This window comes from Amphiura filiformis, chromosome 11 (assembly GCF_039555335.1).
Source record: "Amphiura filiformis chromosome 11, Afil_fr2py, whole genome shotgun sequence".
NCBI lineage: Eukaryota > Metazoa > Echinodermata > Ophiuroidea > Amphilepidida > Amphiuridae > Amphiura > Amphiura filiformis.
In genome coordinates this window covers 17,056,762-17,079,809 of record NC_092638.1, presented here as the reverse complement: position 1 = coordinate 17,079,809, position 23,048 = coordinate 17,056,762, and the positions used below count along the sequence as shown (strand labels likewise).

Below are 23,048 nucleotides of genomic sequence, written 5' to 3'. Positions count from 1 at the left end.
AGACTATAGGCTGAAATACACAAATGTCAATTGATTTATTGAAAACACTTTCACATATGTTATATACCTTTTCATTAGTGGTAAGGACCTCATTTCAGTCCTCCTTTGTCACGAACGAATTCCACAATTATATGTGTTCAATTCTGGTTGTACCTGTGATTTAAGGGAGGTAGGCCTATTCTTCTTCCTTATAAGTGCCTCCCTCATATGTATGAGTATTGTCGTACTGCGTACAGACAAGCTGTACTTATTTTTTACTCTGGAACCTAGAGTAGATGAGTGTATTTTTGAAGTACAATCAACATGACCGGGATGATCCCCTGCTCTTTTCGAATAGCCTGTGACGTTCTTTAACGTGCACACTACATTAATGTGAGAAAATATGCATGTACACGGGACAGACAGCTTAAAGTGCCCTCCGAAGCACTAAGCAAGTAAAGTGAAGTGTCTTGCTCAAGGACACAAAGAGCCGGACCTGGGATTCGAACCCTTGACCCTTGGGTTCACAGTCCTATGCCTTAACCGCTAGGCCACGCTCTCCTTCTATTATACTCTTACTCATAAGTTCTGTTATGAAAGAACAAATGAATCCAAATTCATTACCCCGTGACAAAGTAAAATACCTTACTCTACGAACTTATTGACTGCACTGAAGAACATAAATTTTTCATAACCTTTTCTGATTTTCATGCTTGCTTACCGAAAACCTCCTGTCCGAATTTTGGTTAACACGTTTCTATTGCAAATAGCTATGATAAATGTTCATCATGATTAATGCTCGAAATAATGTAAGGATAAACGTAAGTGTGGAAAATAGGGGATAGTTTACATAAGAAAGACATGACTGTATTCGGGTCATAAGAAGTCCTCGGTAGCACCCATACAAAGGTTTAAGATACTCTATCACGAAAGACACATGAGTAAATGTTGAAATATTTGTTTTTATAATATACAGAATCACGCAAATATAAATCATTTCTCTAACATTCCGCGTTTGGTATATGTTTAAGAGTATTTTATGTGTTGTGTGTTTGCATAACCCCTTCTTGTTGTTTGCTATTCTTATCAGGTACTTGGATTTTGACATTATTTCTCAAAATGTTATTATGTGACTTGACCCGTTTTAACAGATACATAATTTACATGAAAAAGAGGAAATAACGAATGTGATTTACTAGATTATTCCTTGATAATGTGAAATGTGACATTAAGACATGGTTAGGAGTGCGTCAGTGTCTCGAGAAGGGGTTGGATTGGAGTATCCCAGTTGAAAATGCATATCCCCAGACAGGACCTTAATCTCACATACAGGGGGTGATATTTCAAATGGAGGCACTCAGGTAACCCCTTTTGAAGATCAGGTCACGTCATCCGTAGGGGTGTATGGATTTAAAATGGAATAGCATTAAAGCCATATTATAACATTTTCAAACAAAATAGATTATCATTTCTTTGCCATAAAATGTTAGCTTTTACTGTCAGATATATCCCTTTTATTTTTGAGCCGAACAACTACGGCAAAGCAAAGAAAATTGGAATTTACTACCAGCGCACATGTCGCCAATACGTACCACTCCTTCGGTCATGTTGTGGTACGACCCTTTGTTGTGTATATCACCGTCCCGCACGCCGTGTACCGTACTGTGTGTTATGAACATCGTGTATGCGTTCGACTAATAATTCCATCGTAATAATAAAGCGCCGGTTCCGGCGTTTTATTCAAAATCTCGGATTTTGACAAAACTACAGCACCTAGAGTCTTGATTTTTGCAGGGTATATTGGTTTAATAAAGTACAATTTAATCGTGTAAAAAGGAATTTTAAAAATTCAGTGAGGGCGTCTTCCTCAGCAAATGTTATAATATGCCTTTAACAAGTTGATGTCGCGTCTTGGTTTAGGACAAACTGCAACAAAGCTATAAATGTGACCGTACAGCACGCATGAGCCGTAAATGTCCTAAATTGTATTCTGAGTTACAGTGTAAAATTTAGGGCTATATGCACGAAGGTCGTATTCATCGGTACCTCAAGCTCGACAAATATCTCATTAGATCATAGTCAAACACCTTTTAAACCAATCAATAATCCTATTGTTGAAGAGGATAATACATGTAAGCTTCTACCTTGGATGTCTATAGAATTCTTCATAGCTCTGGTCTTTGTTTGCTTTGGCTATTAAATCCTGTTCAAGTGGTGGGTTCAATGACCGCCAATTATGACTGTTTGATATTTATTACCAGCAATGTGGAAAAAGAGACACATGTAGAAACGAAAAAGGTACCATTTTGTTGAAGGAGCGAAGTTCAACAAAGCATAACCCCGCTACTGGATATCGTTTGAAGTCAAATACCATTTTAAAGCTTATGATACATATTTTCTAAACACGAAATAAAACAAAATTGACCGGGGGAGGAATTTACAGCTCATTCGTCGTGTACGGTCACAAATGTGTATGATGCGGATGCTTTTACAAGCCCCAAATAGAAGGAAATCATGATCCAAAGATTCATCTTTGGAGAAGATCTTGAAATAAATCATATCATATACCATGCATATTGACTTTACATAAAAATGATACATGAAACTAAATTAAAGCAAATATAGTACCATTATTTTTAACATGATTAACCGAGCATTAATTCCTAGAGTTTTTAATGCCCCAAAAACCTTCCCTTTTAAAGGTTTAATTTCATTGGGTTCCTTTTAAATACTTTTAGTATACAAATTCAAAATATTTTTGAGCAATAACATTCCATATTCTTCGCGTCTTCGCATCAACTGCATTTCTTACTATAGTCGTCGACAAACCATGAATTTAAAATGACCGATCCCTAAAGTTACCACCCAGACCTAGAAATATGGGAGATTAATGTGTGGCTATATTTTACAATCCAATAAGATATAGTGTGTTATTTACATGACCTAATGTAACCCCACAGTGTATATCTTGCGCATATTCTATCCAGCCATACGTGTAGCTTGCCCTAAAAACCCAATTCTTTATAAACATAATCTGTCGATCCATTAGACACTCTCTTACGATATTTACAATGTGTTTGTATTAGGTTGAAAATTACGTTAAATGTCCGACAGGTCAGACACTCATTGTCCTGACTGATTGAAACATGTTTTATCTCCTCCAATTGGGCAAACGTTTCAACCTACTTATAAATTTGACTTAGTGCACCGTGCCACTTTTCACAGCTTTGTTAATAAATTCCCGCCAAAAGACAAAACAACAAATTTACAACAACTGTGAAAATGCGTGGTTTGCACGCACACCTCGATGCTCATGACAGGATTTGTTTTGAATACATAAAATCGATAAAAGGGGGATTTAACCTGCCCAAAACTGTATCTGATATGAAAAATGTAATTCCATGCTCGGCAGCTTTTATACAGCATTGGGATCTGCGTTCAACTGTCCCTTTAATATTACGCTATAAATCCATTGTTATCCTTCAGAAACGAGTGATGGTAATCACACATTGGGACATCGCTCCCGTAGAGGAGGGGGTTGTGTGGTGCAATAGTGTTGTTCGCCCCATTGTCTGCTGCCCTCTATTGATGGATTTCTACATTATAGGAAATGTTGCAAATATAATTCCTTCACCTTCCTGTTTATGTGTTCTAAATTTAAGTTAATTGTGTGCTAATGTGTTATCCATTGTTCCCATTTATTAGGTGTGTGTATCACAACATATGGATTATCAGCGATCACAGATAGGCTGCTTAAGCAAGTTTGGCTAGCGAAAGCTCGTCGCCCCGGCAATTATTTCTTTGTTGTTTAAGAAGAAAATTCATCGAAATCTGCATTCAAAATGTTCAGTAGAAATAACTATTACCATTTACAGTAGTAATCAAAGTTATACATGCCAACATATTACTATATTTGTCTTACTATATTTTACAATAACAACAACAACAACAACAACAACAACAACAACAACAACAACAACAACAACAACAACAGGGGCTACCCAAGGAAAACATTCACTCATTTAAAGTAACTCCCAATATCTATTCGACACTTCTGATCCTCTCATTTACCTTTCTCTAATGAGATTGATTGAGTGATTATACGTTAATTTAAGAAGCAAATGGTCATGATGGTCACGCGGTCTCTAAGGTACATACCGCGATGAAGGTTTTCCCGCCAGTTTTCGCACCTTGGGATGCTCACGTCCGATTCATTTGCCATATACATGTAAACTTAAAGGAGGGTGCTCCAGTAATATCAATCCATTTTGATGTGTAAGGTAAATAGCGCATAAGTCTCTTGGAATGCTTTTTGTAAATAACATATCTTATAGGCGTGAAAATAGTACTACTATATACACATTACAAAATAAAGCTAATTGGGATATTTTTAAGAGGTTGAATTATTAACTAACTAACTAACTAACTAACTAACTAACTAACTAACTAACTAACTAACTAACTAACTAACTAACTAACTAACTAACTAACTAACTAACTAACTAACTAAACAAACAAACAAACAGGCCTGAAAAAAAGCAGGATTTCCCTCCAGATTACCAAATTTCCTGGGAATGAGATTCCCGAATTCCCCCTTTTTTCCAGGCAAATAAATAAATAAATAAATAAATAAATAAATAAATAAATAAATAAATAAATAAATAAATAAATAAATAAATAAATAAATAAATAAATAAATAAATAAATAAATAAATAAATAACAATGAACTAAATCAACTAGATATACAATCTACGCGAGAACATGGTGAATGTGATACATATATTTTTCGGCACGTCGGGGCAGGGCAAATGCATTCTTTCTCCCCCTCCCTTTTAATAACCGCTAACGTTCTTAGAGGTAGACATGTCTCGTGGCCAGCTGAACAGGAATAAATCATCCGAATACCGTGAAGGGGAAACAAGTTTTTGAATATAACATGACTAAATGACAAACAATGCACATGATCAAAGCCACAAATCTCCATAGAATTAGTTCACATTGGAATACCACTAGTAGTAAACATAAATGTATCGAAGTCTCAATGGCCAAATTTATGATTGAGGGTGATACTGCTGACTTGTTCTTGCCATGATAATGATGATGGTTAATAGGTCCACTAATTCGAGCTGGGCGTGCAAGAAATCAGACGAGGGACTATTTTCTTCTGACCATCTGAAAAAGTTGCTTTAAAATCACTGAAAAATACAGAATAAGATAGCCAATGTGCACTCTTCATATTGACATGATGAAATAATGTTTTCTCTAATCATGTCACAGTTTTGATGAAAAAAGGTGCGCGCCCAAATTCATCCCCTCGCAACTGTTCTATCCCTTACTACTATATAGTATACAACTTTTGAGGTACACCGAATCGCGGGCGCACTGCAATTTGCAGTTTTATCTAGCGATGATGTCTTTTCACTAATCATGCTCGAAATCACCTATGTTTCCATTGCAAAGGGAATTGGTGGTATTGAACCTAAAAGCCCCACGTTGAACGTATTAGTAATGGTGATTTACCACTAACGGTGTCCTATATTATCAAAATACATTTAATCATTGCAGCGGTGGATAAGAATGGTTCACTACTTACCAAACTATGATATTTTAGATTTCAGACTTCATTACTCTTCCGGTTTAATTTAATTTCCTCATCTCGATATCAACTTAGCTAGCTGCTCTAAACAAATGGTGTGATCTAAAGTACAAGAATAGATAAATGATTATCATGATTATGTTGAGCAAAAGCAATATAAAATCAGCAAAAAGATAAGTATCTTTTACACCACATATTGCTGTTCACATCATTATGTTGTGACTGGCCCAAAAATCGATCCCTGAGGTACACCAAATCACAATGATGTGAAACAGTGTATGAGGTTACTTCGGGAATTGTTAAAGCCATGCTTGCTAATCAGTAAGTACTAATGAATTATTATGACCATATGAATTATGATGACCATTGTAATAATAATATTTATTTAATGAAATTTTGAGTTTGACTATTTTCAAAATGTCGTAAACATAATGTATGGTAGTATGGTTTATATTTAAACATATTTATGATGACCAGAATTATACATGTTTTCGATTTAGAAGCCCCAGACTCTACTTTCTTCTCAACACTTGCTTTGAACTCTTACGAGTTATTAATAAAAGATAAATCCCTGATCAATAACCTAGTCTTTTCTCTGGATATCGATGAAATCTGGAATACATATATTACAACATAGGACAGCAGGCTGACAGATAAACGCAAACTATCATCAATGTGATCTCGCCAAGTTTAATTTAGTTGACTGCATTATTCATACAATGTGATGTGTAGACGTGTGAACGTATAGACATTATGTAGAACACGAGCAATCGGTAATCGGATACCCTTATACCATCGTCTGTATCTCGGGAGGCACTGGATGATGATGGTTGCAATGGGGCCATGGCAATGAAGGAATCGTTAGAAACACTATGCATGGACCACAATTAGCCTCATCCCAACGGCATAGTCCAATAACCTCAATTATTCCAAAAAGTAGTCCAAAATTTGAACTCAAGTTGCAGAGTATGAGTTCTTGTACCCAAATCTTCAAAGGTCATTCAATGAATGTATAAATGTATTGGGGTTTAAGAACTGTGCCCTGATAGATAAGCATGTTGTGGATCATAGTGGAATATATGAATGGCGCGCATAGTAGTACCGTAAGACATGCAGAACAGGTTCCGACAAGTTCAAGTTGATACATTTCAGACACTAACGTCTGTTACAAATTTTATGCTGAAAACAGTCACTATAGGATCCACAAATCATCAATCAGGGGCACAGTTCTAACTTCAATACATTTGTACATTCATTGAATGGCCTTTGAAGATTTGGGTACAAAAACTCATACTCTGCAACTTGAGGTCAAATTTTGCACTATGATTATGTAATTGAGGTTATTGGACTATGCCATTGGGATGAGGCTATTGTGGTACATAGTGAGGTTTCTGGTATACAGAAATGTTGTCCAATTTTCAAAATACGTAAATCCATATTTTGTTGCTTTTAAAAGCTATGTTAATATGTTTGTAATGTTGTTTTTCCGTTTCCAGAGTCAACTTGCTCTCTAGTAAATCTTATGCTATTTCAGACCATTGTGTTCAGACATTGTTGTAACTCGGCTGGGCGACCCCTAAAGAAGAAAATCAGAGTGAATGATTTCTTTTGCTTGCAATATGTAGCATTGGTGCAGGCTAGGGGGTGTTAGTGAAGAAAGCATCCCTTCTCGTTCTCGTGTTTTAAAATTGAATGAACTGTGGTGCTAACAAAAATATAGCACCCAGTGGGTCCCTCCAAAGACACTTTACTCAGTTTAGTATTGAGCCATAATATGTGATTTGTCCACAGCGACCCCCTCAATTTGTCAATTTAGAATAAGAAACGCAGGAGCCGTCGTTTTATTATTACGATGGAATTATTAGTCGAACGCATACACGATGTTCATAACACAGTACGTACATGTACATGGCGTGCGGGACGGTGATCTACACAACAAAGGATCGTACCATAACACGACCGAAGGAGTGATACGTATTGGCGACATCGACGCTGGTACTAAATTCAAACTTTCTTTGCTTTGCCGTAGTTGTTCGGCTCAAAAATAAAAGGGGTATATCTGACAGTAAAAACTACCATTTTATGTAATGATGTATATTTTATGGCAAAGAAATGCTACTCTAGTATGAAAATGTTATAATATGGCTCAAGGGGACATAAATGTGATCAGTGAAAACTAACAATAATACATTATGTGAAAATTAAATAAGAATATATACTCTCTAATGAAATCGCACATTATTGCTGTTTTTTATATTCCAAAATCAGGAAATCAAAATCACCAAAGGGCTACATTAATATTACCCGTAACCGTAACCAATAAATACAAATCATTTCACTCACAGATACTCAAAGTACAGAATCTTTCAAGTGACTTTCATCGATACCTTGATTCCTGATGATATACTTGTTGTTATGATATGATACCATGTATGATTTCTATGCCACCCACAGTGAGGATGCATTTTCATTTAGTCCAATTAGTCAATATGTTTCAACACTAACTCTTCTTTTGGTTGACATTTGGAGAGCAACTCTGCCTGTTGTCAGCTGCTATGCTGACTACCAACTCTTGAAAGACTAGGGTCAGAGGTCTTGTACGTCCATGATGTGAGCAATAGACATCAGCCATTGCCGTTTCACAGAAATCGTATTAAGGATGTGTATAGCATTACTATACAGTGCGCAAAATAATTAAGATACCAGTTATGTTCACCCCTGCATATCCTAAAAGAAGACAGATATATTATAATTGGAATCAGCAACCAAATAGCTGCATCTTTTAGCTGGAATTTACGACCTCGTTCGTTGAAATCATTCAAGAAATAAATACGATGATCCAAAAACCTGAGGAAGATGCAAATTCAAAAGTGCTTAGAACATAAAAGTTCAACTTTTGATTTAGTTCCTTCTTTAGGTTTTAGATCACCGTTTCTTTAATTTTAAACCAAAAAGGTCTTAAATCAGAGCAACTGAGAACAGGTATGATTGTTTTATTTTTAACATATCTTTATTTAGGATATACAGGGGTGAACATAACTGGTACCTTGGCTAAGCAGGGCGGATTTAGGGGGGCGCAGCCGGCGCGCCCCCTCTATTTTTTTGACTAGCAAAGGGCGCCGGTAACTTAAAAATACAAAAATTGTAAGAAATTAAAAAAAAAAGGAACAAATTCGGCCATGAACAGCAAACAATGGGCCAAAACCGTTGAGTTTTCGAGGGGTAACCCCTTTAACACATTTTTTCGTCGTCGACCAAAAGGCGCCCCCTTTATCAAAAATTCCTGGATCCGACCCTGCTAAGTATAGCTTTGTTGTGGTGTTGGAGAACAACACTTGAAAACTTGAAGACCTTCATTCATTTACGCACTGTACATTTACCATTAAACCATTTACCATTAAGCAGCATCTGTGCGAGGATTTTATACACAAAGGATACATAAATGCAAGTGTGGAGTGGACTTCGCTGAACAGTGATTTTCGCATGACACGTGAACAAGGATACATACATCACCCATCCAGAACATTTGATATACCGACAAGTTCATCAAGTGAACGCTGAATGTACACTCTCTTGAATATTGATTGGCAATATTTCCAATATGTCAGCGTTCTATCGGACACAATAGATGAATAGATGCTGCAGTCCGTTGCTATCGATCATCGTCGTTTTCTGTCAACCATAACATTTTACAACACATTGCCGTGCAAGTACAAAACACATAATTATATGCATCAATGTTATGACGATGTCACATAAGAATGTGTCATAATAACAACATAGATACATGAATATGTCATAAATACATCACCAAGAGGCTGATACCAACAATGATTCTGTTCACGCTTGTGCTTCCATGGGTGTTCAGCACCTCCTCAAAGAGAGTAGCCAAAATATGGGGTCAATCGACGTACTCACTTGTCTTATTGACTACTGTATTAACACGTGGATGAAAGATCTGAATTTTAAGTAGCGCATGTTGAGGTATGAAATTAGAAGAGTTTGTGAGCAATCACTATGGACCACAATAGCCTCATCCCAATGGCATAGTTCAATAACCTCTATTAAACAATCATAGTGCAAAATTTGACCTCAAGTTACAGAGTATGAGTTTTGTACCCAAATTTTCAAAGGTCATTCAATGAATGTACAAATGTATTGGGGTCAAAAAAACTTTGTCCTGATGATGAGCATGTTGTGGATCCTAGTGAATTCGTGTGTATCAACAAGCACTATATAATTTTTAAAAAGTTGAACAACTTAAACAAAAGTGACATGCATGCAATTTACCATATACAGGCTTTATTCGCTGTAGAAGTGAAGCAAGGCTACCATAGCAATAGATGAATACAATGTTTGACTATATCGCCCTGCACTACAACGTTCACGCGGTACCAATGCATTGAACCATATCATGCTGATCACTCGCACCTGTAAGATTGGTATCTTTGAAAAGAGGGATCTTTGAAAAGAGCGGTATTGTATTCAATCTATGATTGCTGACATACACAGGTGATGAGTGCAACCTGCTTGTAGTGCAGGGCAATATAGTTTTAAAAAAAAGATCATCCAGGTGGTTTGGCAATATCGTAATATTAGCAGAGAAAGCTTTAGGTCGTGGTCAGATCCCGATGGTCAGATACCAAAAGTTGTTCAGGATGCTGAGCTTTGTCGAACCAGGCCGTCGCTAGACCGAAGCATGAGCTCAAACGGTCCAGGTCCCGCCTTAGCCCCTTCACGATGGGGAACAGGGATGTACCGGAGTCACCGAGGGGAGGGGGAGGGGTTACATTTCCAAATTGTCCCACTGAGACAGGTTTATGGAGAGCCAATATATTACGTAACGCATTGTTCCATTAATCATGTTAATCCCGATATGATTTTCCGACAGGCTAATTCATTAAAGTGGTACTACAGTTCCTCTTCAGTCTTCAGTCGGTAGCCTCAGGGATCGATACAAAGGGATAGGCATCCTAGTATTACATAACAAACAGTCTAGACAATAGGCGGATTAGCGGCCATTTTGTCTTCTACATGATTTTATTCACGTGTCCTTATACTTTATAATAATATAAGTTAACAGGTTTACAATTTTAAAATTATATTTTGTGTATACAATATATTCTGTAGTAAATCGATCAAATGACGGTGATTGTTCAGGTATTTATATGGTTGATAGAATTAAATTGTCTGACCAGTTAGTATTCTCCTCCGCCGTCAGTGTGATTCCAGTCACTCCACGTACCGTGTTGCGAAGGTGGAGGAGACTAAAGCTGTATTGACGAACACGCATGCGTTAAAAATGATGTAGCCTTAGTAGAACAATAGCGTGACGTAGTTCCGGCAGGGGCGTAACCAGCTTTCTTGGTCAGGAGGGGCAAAATAAAAATTTTGGGCACAGACGAAAAAAATTGCAGTTGGATCATACAATACATATACCGGTTTTGTTTTTATGCGTGTATAGCACGCAAACTATTTTTGTAATTTACACTATTTTCGCCCGTGATCGGGATGAAAAGGGCTTTATTATCACAATGTGCGCGCGCAGCTCGCAAAAAATGTTATTTTACACTATTTTGGCCCATGATCGGGGTGAATTTGGTGGAAAAGGGGCTCCTGAATTGACCCTTTTCTGGCTCATTGCCCCTCTTCTTTTCCTTTGCCCTCCAGATTTTTTCTTTCATTTTTTGTTATTCAGAGGGGCACTTTTTTCTTTCATTTTTTGTCAGGGGGGGCACTCTGCCCCCTTGCCACCCCACTGGCTACGCTACTGAGTTCCGGGCATTGTTCCTATGCACTTTCACCCTCCTGGTAGCCTACTCCAAAACAGCAGCCTTGAAGGCTAAACTAGGAGGAAAGGTGCAGAATGAAGAAACCCAGGAGACGGGTGCCATCAAACAGGTGTATAATACAGGAAAACGTGCTGGTTCGGATGCTGTGCTGCTAGTGCTAAAAGAACTGGAAGCGCTGCCGACCGGAACATCTGGATGGATGGAGCATTAACTGCTACTGAGGGAAGTATGTTCCAGATTCGGACAGTCCGTGGACATGGTGGATAAATTCATTTCATTCGGCTGCGAAGAAGATGTACTTCGATTTGAAGTCAAAGTGGTAATGGCATCTGCCAGTAAAAGTTGTCGAAATCCCCCAACAGTTTTTGCACATAAGACAAGTAGGATGTTCTTTGCCTTCCAGGTCTTCTTTTACCATGTGATGGGGTGTAGAGAGCATATCTTCTGCATGGTTCTCCCTGTATCCTCGGGATATGTTCCAGGAATCGTAGTTGTTGTGATTTGACAGAGTTGATAAGAGGCACAGTGTTGGTGATGGAATAGATCATTTCATTACCATGATTACTAACCTGGTCAGTGCGCTTGATGTTCATGATGTTCAGCAATCAGCACTATCCCGTAACATTATGTACCAAAAGCGTTAATCTTATTTTCCATGTCAATAGATATCACCAGGACTCACAGCCATGTAACACAAGTGGTGTGAAAAAGCTTGACTTTTGTTGCAACAGTGATTGTTGGACTTCTCCACAGATGCTCCAGTTTCCAAAATGGATACCATGCAAGCGCCTTCCGTCGGGAGAGGTCACTTGTGCTAGAGCCCATCATGGAACCAAAATATTTAAATTCAGTATGTACTTGATGTGTTCTCCGTGTACTTGGAGTGTTGGCTGTGGATTGCAGTTGATGGTCATGTACTCGGTTTTAGGAACACTGATCATGCTGATGATGCGACCCAGGCTTTCTGCTACAGCCGCTGTTCTGGTTAGCTGTGCCTGTGCCCGCGGGATGGAAGATTCAAGCAAGGCAATATCGTCAGCGAAACCCAAGTCGTTCAAAGCCTTGGTATATAGGATATCGCCTGGAACGACGCGGATGTGTTTCAACACCACTACAGTCCCCTCGGTAGCCATCTTCATCAAATAGTCGATGAGAACAATGAATAGGAATGTAGCTAGAACACCCCCTGCACTACTCCAGTACTCACTAGGAAGGGATCCTAAATGCCATCTACCAATACGGCGCTTTGTGAGTTTGTATACAGTTACAGTACATGTATTGCCTTTACGATGATCTCTGGGATACCATAGTGCCGCAAAACAGAAAATATCATATTCCTGTTGATTGAATCAAAGGCTTTCTTGGAGTAAATGAATGTTATAGTGAGTGGGAGTTGTATAACTATGGAAAGCCTCCATGGTTCCGCGAAGGATATGCTTTTGCTATTGGGGACGAACAAGCGACAGATAAGCTCTCTCCACCACCTCTTAAGAAAGCGTTCTCCCCAGGGTGCGGCTGGCTTTAGAAACAGTCTTCTGGCAGTGAGTAGTCCAGCTGAGGTCATCTGATGTGGCTCCTTTACGGTAAACATGTAAACATGCTGTTTAACTCTTTGAAGATCCACTCCTTGATGTTATATTGATGGAGGCTAGGTTTCTTCTTTAGATGGACATGACGGCACATTTGTTGACATTGAAACTCATTAACCAGGTATCAGCCCAGGTAGATAGGGTGTCGAGGTCATTTTGTAATGTGATGTGATCAGATGGGTCTTTTATTTCCTTGTAAATTATACTGTCGTCCGCGAAGAGACGTATTTGTGAGCTAAGATGCTAATTGATGTCATGTAATGCAAAGGGTCAGTCTTGGGCCCAGAGCTCTTTTTGTTTTACATGACATCAATTAGCATCTTAGCTCACCGTGTCTCTTCGCGGACGACACAGTAAGCAGTATTTAATAAGTGCCCACGACAAAGTCATGTGTAAGCGCGCCACTTGAGAAAGTACATTAGTACAATGTAGTTTCATTGTTATTACACAGCCCACTATTACACGCACACAAACCTTTTATGTATTCTAATTCAAAGCCGGCACCCTTTGTATATTAAAACACAACACCTAATAATAAAAGTCGCATAATTGTACAACCATACGTGCCGATTGCACGACTTCATGAATATTGATTGGCAACATTGTCCAATATGTCAGCGCTCAAATCGGACACAATAGATGAATACCCAGCAAACACAAAACGTTTTCGACATCATTCGCAAAAGGTTATAAAAGGTTGTCAGAAAACGTTTAAATGTCGGGTTATATAAAGGGTACATTAATGGTATAAAACGTTTTCATAATATTAAAAAACATTTGTTGGTAATTTACTGCACAGCAAACACAAATGTTTTACAGAAAACATTTAAATGTCGGGTTATATAAAGGGTATAAAAACGTTTTATTAACATTCCAAAAACATTTTTGAAAACTTGGTACAAAACATTCTAAACAGAATGTTATTTTGGGGTTGAAAAAATATTTTGCAAAAAATGTTTGCCCAATATATTTACAATAACGTTTTTAAAATGTTTTCACGACCTTTATATAACCCGACATTTAAATGTTATTAAAACGTTTTGTAAAAAAAATTAAGAACATTTCTGTGTTTGCTGGGTGCAAATATTTTAAGATAATGTTATTTAAAGGGGCATTTCGTGATCCACATCCTCATCCCCCCACTTTTCCCAAAAAAAAGTTGAGATTTTTACACCACTGGATACCTCTGGCTACATAATGTTTATGTACCAAATATTTCTTGCAGATTAATTCGTTTAGCAAAAATATCGCCAAATTTGAATTTCGTTCTGGTGCACCAGAACGAAATTACAACACATTGTCTATGGAGCATTGTAATACACATAATCATGCATAACTCACAAACGCAAAATCGGAATCAACTGAAATTTTGGAAATAAGCTTTTTTCGTGGATATCTACTGAAAAATGTCATAAAAAGAGGATGCTAGGATCACGAAATCCTCCTTTAAGTGTTGACAAAATATTTGGCCAAAAATTTTTGCACTGTTTAGAATGACATTTCGAAAACATTTTAAAAATATTGTTGCAGTGTGTTTTCATACAAAATGTTTTAAAACGAGTTCATGACCTTTATATAACCCGACATTTTAATGTTATTAAAACGTTTTTACCTAAACCAAAACCCAAAATATAACTAAATAAAAATTCCCTTTAAAAGGGAAAGCCAGCCTCAATGTAGAAGAGGTCTTGTAATTAGTTTTGATCAATGTGAAAGGCATTTTTAGGATCACGCTTACATCTACATGACAGTCCACCAAACCATCAACGATGAGAACATGCACACTGAAACAGCAGAAAACATTAATTCCTAATCTCATGTCAACTCTTTTAATTCATTACATGTACTCCAAATTGTTCTGGTCTGTTTGTTTTGTTGTTGTTGTTGTTGTTGTTGTCGTTGGTTTTTTTGTCTTTTCAGCTTTTTACCCACGATATCTCAATTTCCAATTTTGTAATACCAGAACTTACGAACTCAATATCTTCGCTTAGGAATGTCCGATTTCACTGCTTTCGATATATACACTGCCGGTTTGAGTTAACTTACATGTACATTTTATTTTAAAATAACTTAATTAATTCGCAATGTATAGTTTAAGCCTACTATATTATAATAGATAGTGGCCAGCACATTTATAAAGGACTGGTTACTCACTACAATCTTCACTCTTAAACTGTGTTTTTCTGAATGTGCTGATCATGTTGATTGCTAGTCGGAAACTCCTGCGAAGCTATGGACATGGCATCTTACATACTCCATTCTATAACAGTCTGCCTAGTGCCTTGTGTGTTTTCTCTTCAATCATTTTGTTGAATGTAATTTTATGAATCAAATAGTTATGTGTCATTTTATTTATAATAAAGAAGTTATTAAATTAATAAAGTAAGACAATTTATTTATCTATAAGTGCATGTCAAATGGGGTACATTGTTCAATACTATATGCATAAATTATGCCCATATTATAGCTAGGCCCTAAAAACTTTATTTTGCATCGGATTTTTCCTGTTGAAAAGACAAAACTGATGTTTATGATAGCAACCATTTCATCAATAACATTTTGAGTCATTTTTATCCATAAAACGACACAGGATATGATAGATAACTACTTTCACATCAATATGGTCCATATGATCACAGATTGTTGAGAATCTGTGATATGATCCGGGGATATGATGAAGATTTTGATTCTATAGATCTGTTATCAACATGATATCACGCTGTTCAGTGGTCAAGGAGTAAGGACCCCGGTCAAGGACACTGATATGACATCATAGGTGATGTCAGATTTTCTTCTGCTGACCATATGATGCTATATATATTAACTATTATTGTTACATTTAGGCCTTTAAACTTTTAAAGTCATAATTAATTAGTTCAAACATAACTTTGGTAATACTCACTCGTTTTCGTTCGTTGAAACGGCAAAACATACTTACTTTTCCTAATAAATCGAATTAAAATATTTTTAAAAAAATTTAACCACAAAAAGTAAAAAAAAAAAATCATTCCAATACCACTAAAATATAATCTCTTGAGTAAACTGACCCCAAACCTGAAACAGGTACCAGCCCCGAATGGGCTGGCGAAAATGTTAACGTTTTTGTGTTTGCTGGGATGCTTCCACTATTTAATCTTTTCCGTTCCCACGCGGGCCGCATCAAAACACATGTTTCTATTTTAATGAAACTTCCCGGCCCATATGTAGTTCAAATTTTGACAGGCTTTAAAAATTCTGGTCCATAAAATTGGCCGAAATTGCATTCAAATTGCAGGGATAGGAAAACAATTAGATATGGTGTGAAAACACCCATGCAGTAACACATCTGCCGAGGCTGGTGATGGGTAATCCTGGTAAACATGCAATAACAGGTTTATAATGGTGTATGATGAGATTTGAGTATGGAAAGGAAGTTGGACAAGCTTTTGAACTGAGTTCAGAGGGTTGTCCCATTTGCTTGAGGCTTATCTGCTGTGGCAGTACCCCCTCCTTTCACATAATTTAACCATAGACCCTACAACCTACATGTATAGGGTCTATGATTTAACATACTTTATAATATGTTTTAATAATGGCATTTTAGACAGGGAAATGCTTATTTGTACACATAGCCCATTTGATTGGTACAATGTGTATAGCCTATATTTGTGCTACAGGTTGTACAAAAATCTGTTATTGACACGATAATATATAAACACACTTTGAATTGGAGGCTATTCGTGCTGAATATAGTAAATGCTTAATAATTTCTACTTTAAGGGTGGACGAGGTATTGTTGGTCGAAGCAACCAAAAAAATTGATTGTCATCATCTAAATCAATATATTATTGAAAAATAATACTCTGATGTTTTGCAAAAGTGCATTCTACAAATCATATACTTTGAAAACTAGCTTAATTTATTGTTGCTAATGAGTTATGTACGTTTTACAAAAGTGTTGTTGTTTGAGCCCTTTTTACAACATAACTCAAGAACCACGGGATCTACAAAAGTATATCTTTGATAGTTGGATTCTTCTACCCGCTCGCTATGAATTGAGCAATGCAATTTATGCCAAACCTCACTACCACGGGCAAGATGCTGCGAACTACCAAATCGCAACAATTTTAAATAGTTGCTAACCTTAAGAAATTAAAGTTTTCCCATGTGAATTATTATAACGAAAATAACAACACTGTGAATAGACAGATAATAATATAGCATAAATAAACACGTTTTAATTACCGAAAATTAATAATTTAAAATAGATCTATATTCATATGATATTAGCTCAGTACAACATTTGACGGCATTGAAGTAAGACTATTATATAAACATCAAAAGTTGAACATTTCCAGACAAATTTTAACAGTGGAAAATTGGGTGGAATGACAACTTGGAAAATTTGCAACAAATTTTGGTTTAATGAAAGACTATACAACGTCAACATGAGGTAAATAGCCACACAAATGTAGGCCGATTAAATAAATTTGGTACGGAAGCGTTTAAGTGCCATCCGACTTGCCGACATGGCGAGATAAATTATCTTGACATGTCAACTTATTATCAATTAACACTTATGGCCACGCGTTTTGAACTCGCCACCCAAAAAGGGTGGTGGTGTTACGTATTTTCAAATTGTGATCTGTTCAATTCATCATACACTAGCTAAACAAAAAGATTATGACATGGTTTTGGTCTCATTTAAAAGCTAAATAATACCACTAAATAACCTGTAAATATGAACAATATAGCTTCTCAACTAACGAAGCTGTGGTCGATTGAATTGCGAGTAGTCAGGGTGGTGGACCCGGGGTGGAAGCGGAGGGGGGGGAGGTGGAAGCGGTACACACAAACTCTATGGGAACGCGACGTTTCACGTGTGTAACTTGAATAAATTCACTGCTACAGGGGCTATAAACTTGGTTTTGGTCTTAATTTACAGCTTAACAATTGTGCTAATTATTTTTAATCATTTTGAACTCTTGATGATTGGTTTAGTCTATAAAATTCAAACTTTCACGTACAAAACTATCCGTTTTCATATTAAACACTGTAGTAAGTAATACGGATGTCTTTAAAATCTAAAAGTGTCTGTAAAACTGTTATTACTTATCCTATCATAGTCAAAGTATACATTTTCTGATAGGAAATTTGATGAGGAATCTAAATATGGACTTACTTTTCCTGTATGGGTTAGGGGAAAAATGATTCAGTTCAAAATATGATGAATTGTAAAAAATTCTAACATACTTTGGGACACCCTGTATTCCGAGATTACCAAACAGCTGTGATTTTTTTATCTTCCAAAGTCTGTAGGCTCCCCCTATCCTCTAACTAATTAGATGTTATTTACTTTCAGTTTATTACTGCAAGTTAGTAATAAGCGCATTAAGTAACCCTTTTTGTATCCGCATTTTTTTTATTCCACCCTGTATAACTTCAAGGTCACCCTGTATAATGAGTCGAAATATGTATTGTTAATTGTGGAGATATTCTAATTTGAAACTCAATTGGTGTAAAAATTCATATATTTGTGATGTAACGCTACAGGTGGCGAGTTCAAAACACATGACCTTATGTCGACATACAGGGTATCCCAGAATGATTTATACCGGGAAAGTTTTTTAGGTATGAAGGGCATTATTATTTGCAGTATTGTTTTAAATTCTAATATTTACATATATTTAGCTTTCTTAGGAATTTTAGATTTTTTCTCAGGATATTGCGTAAAAATTATGAATTCCAAGTTTTGAGAAAAAAAAAACCTATTTTGAAAACAAAAAAATTCATATACTTGCCGGCTGCAGTCGACACCCGCATGGTTAAGTAGTATATAGGCCTATAAAATGTAGGGCCTGTTATATACGATATAGGCCTAGGTCTAGTATAGGTCTTTCTTATTAAACTATCATATTTTGATCATAAGCCTATTCTGCAATGTCACATAGAATACCCGATGTGACACCGCAGTACTACATGACCTACCAGAGAACCTATTATAGACATGAACTTGATGAACATTAATGTTCAACTTTTGACCCCAACAAATCAGAAAGGGGTGATCATGTTGATAGACAAATTGCTAGGATGATGGAGTCACGAACTATCACCCTTTATAAATATGGAACTTGGAAGCTATAGTATATTACTGGTTCCATTATAACCTATAGCCAATTCTAATAAAATACAGCACTGTTTTGACATTTTGCCAAATGAAACATCCTAATCCTTAGTAGTTCTAACTGGCAATTAAAGTCAAGTTTTAATATTTGTGTAATTTGAGGGGAAATAGGCCCCAGGCCCAAAACATACAATTTTGCATTGTTTTCTTACAATTGTCACAAAATTGTAAGACTTGGTAAGTTGGTACAAGTGAACTGAGAAAAGTGACCTGAAAAAAGCCTTGTCAACAAAAAGACATGAAAAAGCCCTCACCAATATACTTGAAAAAGCCTTTATTCAAAAGATCTGAAAAAGCCTGTCACCAAAATACCTGTCACCAAATGACCTGAAAAAGCTGGTCACCAATAGACCTGAAAAGTATGTCACCAAAATACTTGAAAAGTCTGTCACCAAATGACCTGAAAAGGCTTGTCACCAATAGACTGGAAAAAGTCTGTCACCAAAAGACCTGAAAAAGCCTGTCAACAAATGACCTGAAAGAGCTTGTCACCAATAGACCTGAAAAAGTCTGTCACCAAAAAGACCTGAAAAAGTCTGTCACCAATAGACCTGAAAAAGCCTGTCACCAAAATACTTGAAACAGCCTGTCAGTCACCAAATGACCTGAAAGAGCTTGTCACCAATAGACCTGCAAGTCTGTCACCAAAAGACCTGAAAAAGTCTGTCACCAATAGACCTGAAAAAGCCTGTCACCAAAATACTTGAAAAAGCCTGTCAGTCACCAAATGACCTGAAAGAGCTTGCCACCAATATAGACCTGAAAAGGCCTGTCACCAAAATACTTGAAAAAGCCTGTCAGTCACCAAATGACCTGAAAGAGCTTGTCATCAATAGACCTGCAAAAGTCTGTCACCAAAAGACCTGAAAAAGTCTGTCACCAATAGACCTGAAAAAGCATGTCACCAAAATACTTGAAAAAGCCTGTCAGTCACCAAATGACCTGAAAGAGCTTGTCACCAATAGACCTGGAAATATCTGTCACCAAAAGACCTGAAAAAGCCTGTCACCAAATGACCTGAAGGAGCTTGTCACCAATAGACCTGAAAAAGTCTGTCACCAAAAGACCTGAAAAAGCCTGTCACCAAATGACCTGAAAGAGCCTGTCACCAATAGACTTGAAAAAGTTTGTCAACAAAAGACCTGAAAAAGTCTGTCACCAGACCTGAAAAATTCTGTCACCAAAAGACCCCAAACACTCATATATTTCTCATTCACATATCGTGGACATGGTTAAAGCCCTACCTGTGATGTTTTGGGATTGAGTGGGTCAATAGGAACACGGTCAATGAAAGTATGCTTAAACTACAAGAAACTTGTAAATCAAATAAAAAATAAAACACATCCATAGAATTAGGTCAAAGCAAAGCAAGCTGTTTTAAAATAGGCTAATTGACGGCAAAAAGTGGGTTAAAACTAAAGTATCCAAAATACCACCACATTGCAATCCTCCTACGACCTTATGATAAAGGAAGCATCACTATGGACCACAATGGCCTCATCCCAATGGCATAGTTCAATAACCTCAATTAAACAATCACAGTGCAAAATTTGACCTCAAGTTGCAGACTATAAGTTTTTGTACCCAAATTTTCAAAGGTCATTCAATGAATATACAAATGTATTGGGGTTACAGAACTGTGCCTTGATAGATGAGCATGTTGTGGATCCTATATAGTGCATGGAAGGAAGACCATTTGCAAGAACCTTGATTTACATCGCTACACATTTCTTAAACAATATTAAAAGACGATTTATGTAGGCCTATCATAAATTTTCGGTTTCCCAAGGTACTTCAGGTTATAGCTCGGTCTTGGGGTATCCCGTGCATTGACCTCACTCGCCAAAAGTAACTATTTTATGACATGACATGGCTATTTATGCCATTCCTACATTGTAATATGAAATACATTAGGGAGCCATATTGGTTTTATATTGTTTTGTAACTATTTTGATCGGCAAGCCGTTTAGCATTGCATTGCAGGCAGTTTCAATTTCTTCACAAGTTTCTAATTTCCAAAACTTCACGGTAAGTTAACTTTGCATTATGTTGAAACTTATTATTTTGTTATCAATTTTAATATATAGCGCCTTTCATTCCATTTTGCGTGTGTTCGCCTTGTTTTTGTTTACCTCAACCCGTTATCATTTCCTAATAAAGTTTACTTTTGCCGTATTGCTTTCTATGCATGCAAAATGAGATTTTGAATTGTTTAACGTTTCAAGTTTGTATAAAGATTTGTATATTAAAAGCCTATGTCATCTATATCATATGTAATTGTTTGTTTAAACGGTTGCTTTTGGTGAAGAGGAACGTTAATGGGACCAGGCTCAAGTAAAATGATCAAGCCAGGCTAAATCATGTCATATTCAATTTATGTCTTTTTCATAACAAACATTACCCGTATTAAAATGATAATATTATATGAGCATCAATCGGGCAAGGCAACACATTGTTTTAGAGCATCCTGTAGCCTGGCATACGTGAGATGTAATTTTGAACATGGCGCCCGTGCAAAACATTTGCCAATTTGAACATTACATACAAACTGTACAGCAATAAGATTCGTAAATACAACTTAATCCGATAATGAGCGATTTGGCTTAGACAAACGTTTTAAAACATATTAATCTGGCTTTAGCAGATCTCAACCTGCTGAGTACAAGTCAGAATTTATGGTGAGAAAGCCGTAAATTTTGAGGTCTGGTTACGGTTTACAAGGTTGCTGTGACAAGGACACAGCGTTCAACGCATAAATTTCACCGCTTTCGCTATCTTCAAAAAGTAAAAGTAATGATTAAAACCACATTTTAGTTCTTTCAAACTCTCAAAATAGCACAGATCTTACCTTGTTTCTTCAAAAGTAGTCTTTTGTGGTTTGAAAAAACCCGATGATTTGGTAAATTTTTTCACACAGTCGTGTAATGCCGAACGGAGGCCATTTTGTCGATAATAGTCCAGTTCCAGAGACACTGCAAAAGTAACCCAGACGCGCGCATCGAAAGGTCACAAATTTTACCGACATACCCCCACATTTTGAATTGTCAAAATCCATGCTATGTAACTGTGAAGTATTTCCACTATTTCCTGAGAAATCGTAGACAATTATTCTACAAAGATAAGACAAAAATGGACTCGTGTGCATGTATTTTTGCTATATTTTTAGCTCATGACGTGCACGGCGATAGACAGAGTCACCCGGGAGAAGGCAATAGAAGGCAGGCAAGTCGTTCCGCGTGTAATGCCTGGTACATATCCGTCAACACCATCCACAGCCGTATGAATTGGCGCGTGAACGCAACCAAATAAAATACTACAAAAATACTCGAAAAAGTGTGAAAAATTTGAATATTAACAGCATTTTTTCACTGTGATCATTACATGAGAACATTCGGAACGGAAATGGTACTTTCTCTGCCCCCTGTGTGGTAAAATACGTGATTTCATTTTAAAGCGCAAGTTGGGACGTCATTTTGCATTTAGCAAACGATATTTTGGCAATTTTCATCAACGTGCGGTCAGAGCAATTTGACCTGCACATTGTGATGATTGAAAATCCGCCATGTTTGATAATATTACAGGGATTTCTAAACTTTTGAGAAGTATTTTTCTTAAAAACAATAATACATCTTTTCCATGTTTTCACCATTTAGATGATATTAATGTAATTTTTGTTTGTATAAATCATGTGTGCTGTCATGTTTTAAGATATCCTTGGAAGTTCCATCTCATATTAAACTGTAAATATTTGGCACAAAACCCCCTTACATTACACAAAACTGTAGTACTTTGTAAATTTACGATCACAAAATTACATATTTTACTACGATATTCTATTTTTACATTATCAAGCAGATTTCTGCGATTGTGGTTTACCCCGTTATGGTGATGCATATCAGATAAACGCATACTTTTTACGTATAACATA

At 36.7% G+C, this 23,048-nt stretch overlaps 1 long non-coding RNA gene across 1 annotated transcript in view; it reads right to left on the bottom strand.

Moving 5' to 3' along the window:
- LOC140164466 (uncharacterized) overlaps positions 1-22,506 on the bottom strand; it is a 38,997-nt gene extending 16,491 nt beyond the window's left edge. Inside the window, exons 1-2 of the long non-coding RNA XR_011860530.1 lie at positions 21,969-22,506; positions 5,574-5,678 (exon numbers count right to left, since the gene is read on the bottom strand). This is a non-coding gene — a long non-coding RNA (uncharacterized lncRNA). The remainder of the gene's footprint in view (positions 1-5,573; positions 5,679-21,968) is intronic.
- Between the last annotated feature and the right edge of the window lie 542 nt (positions 22,507-23,048).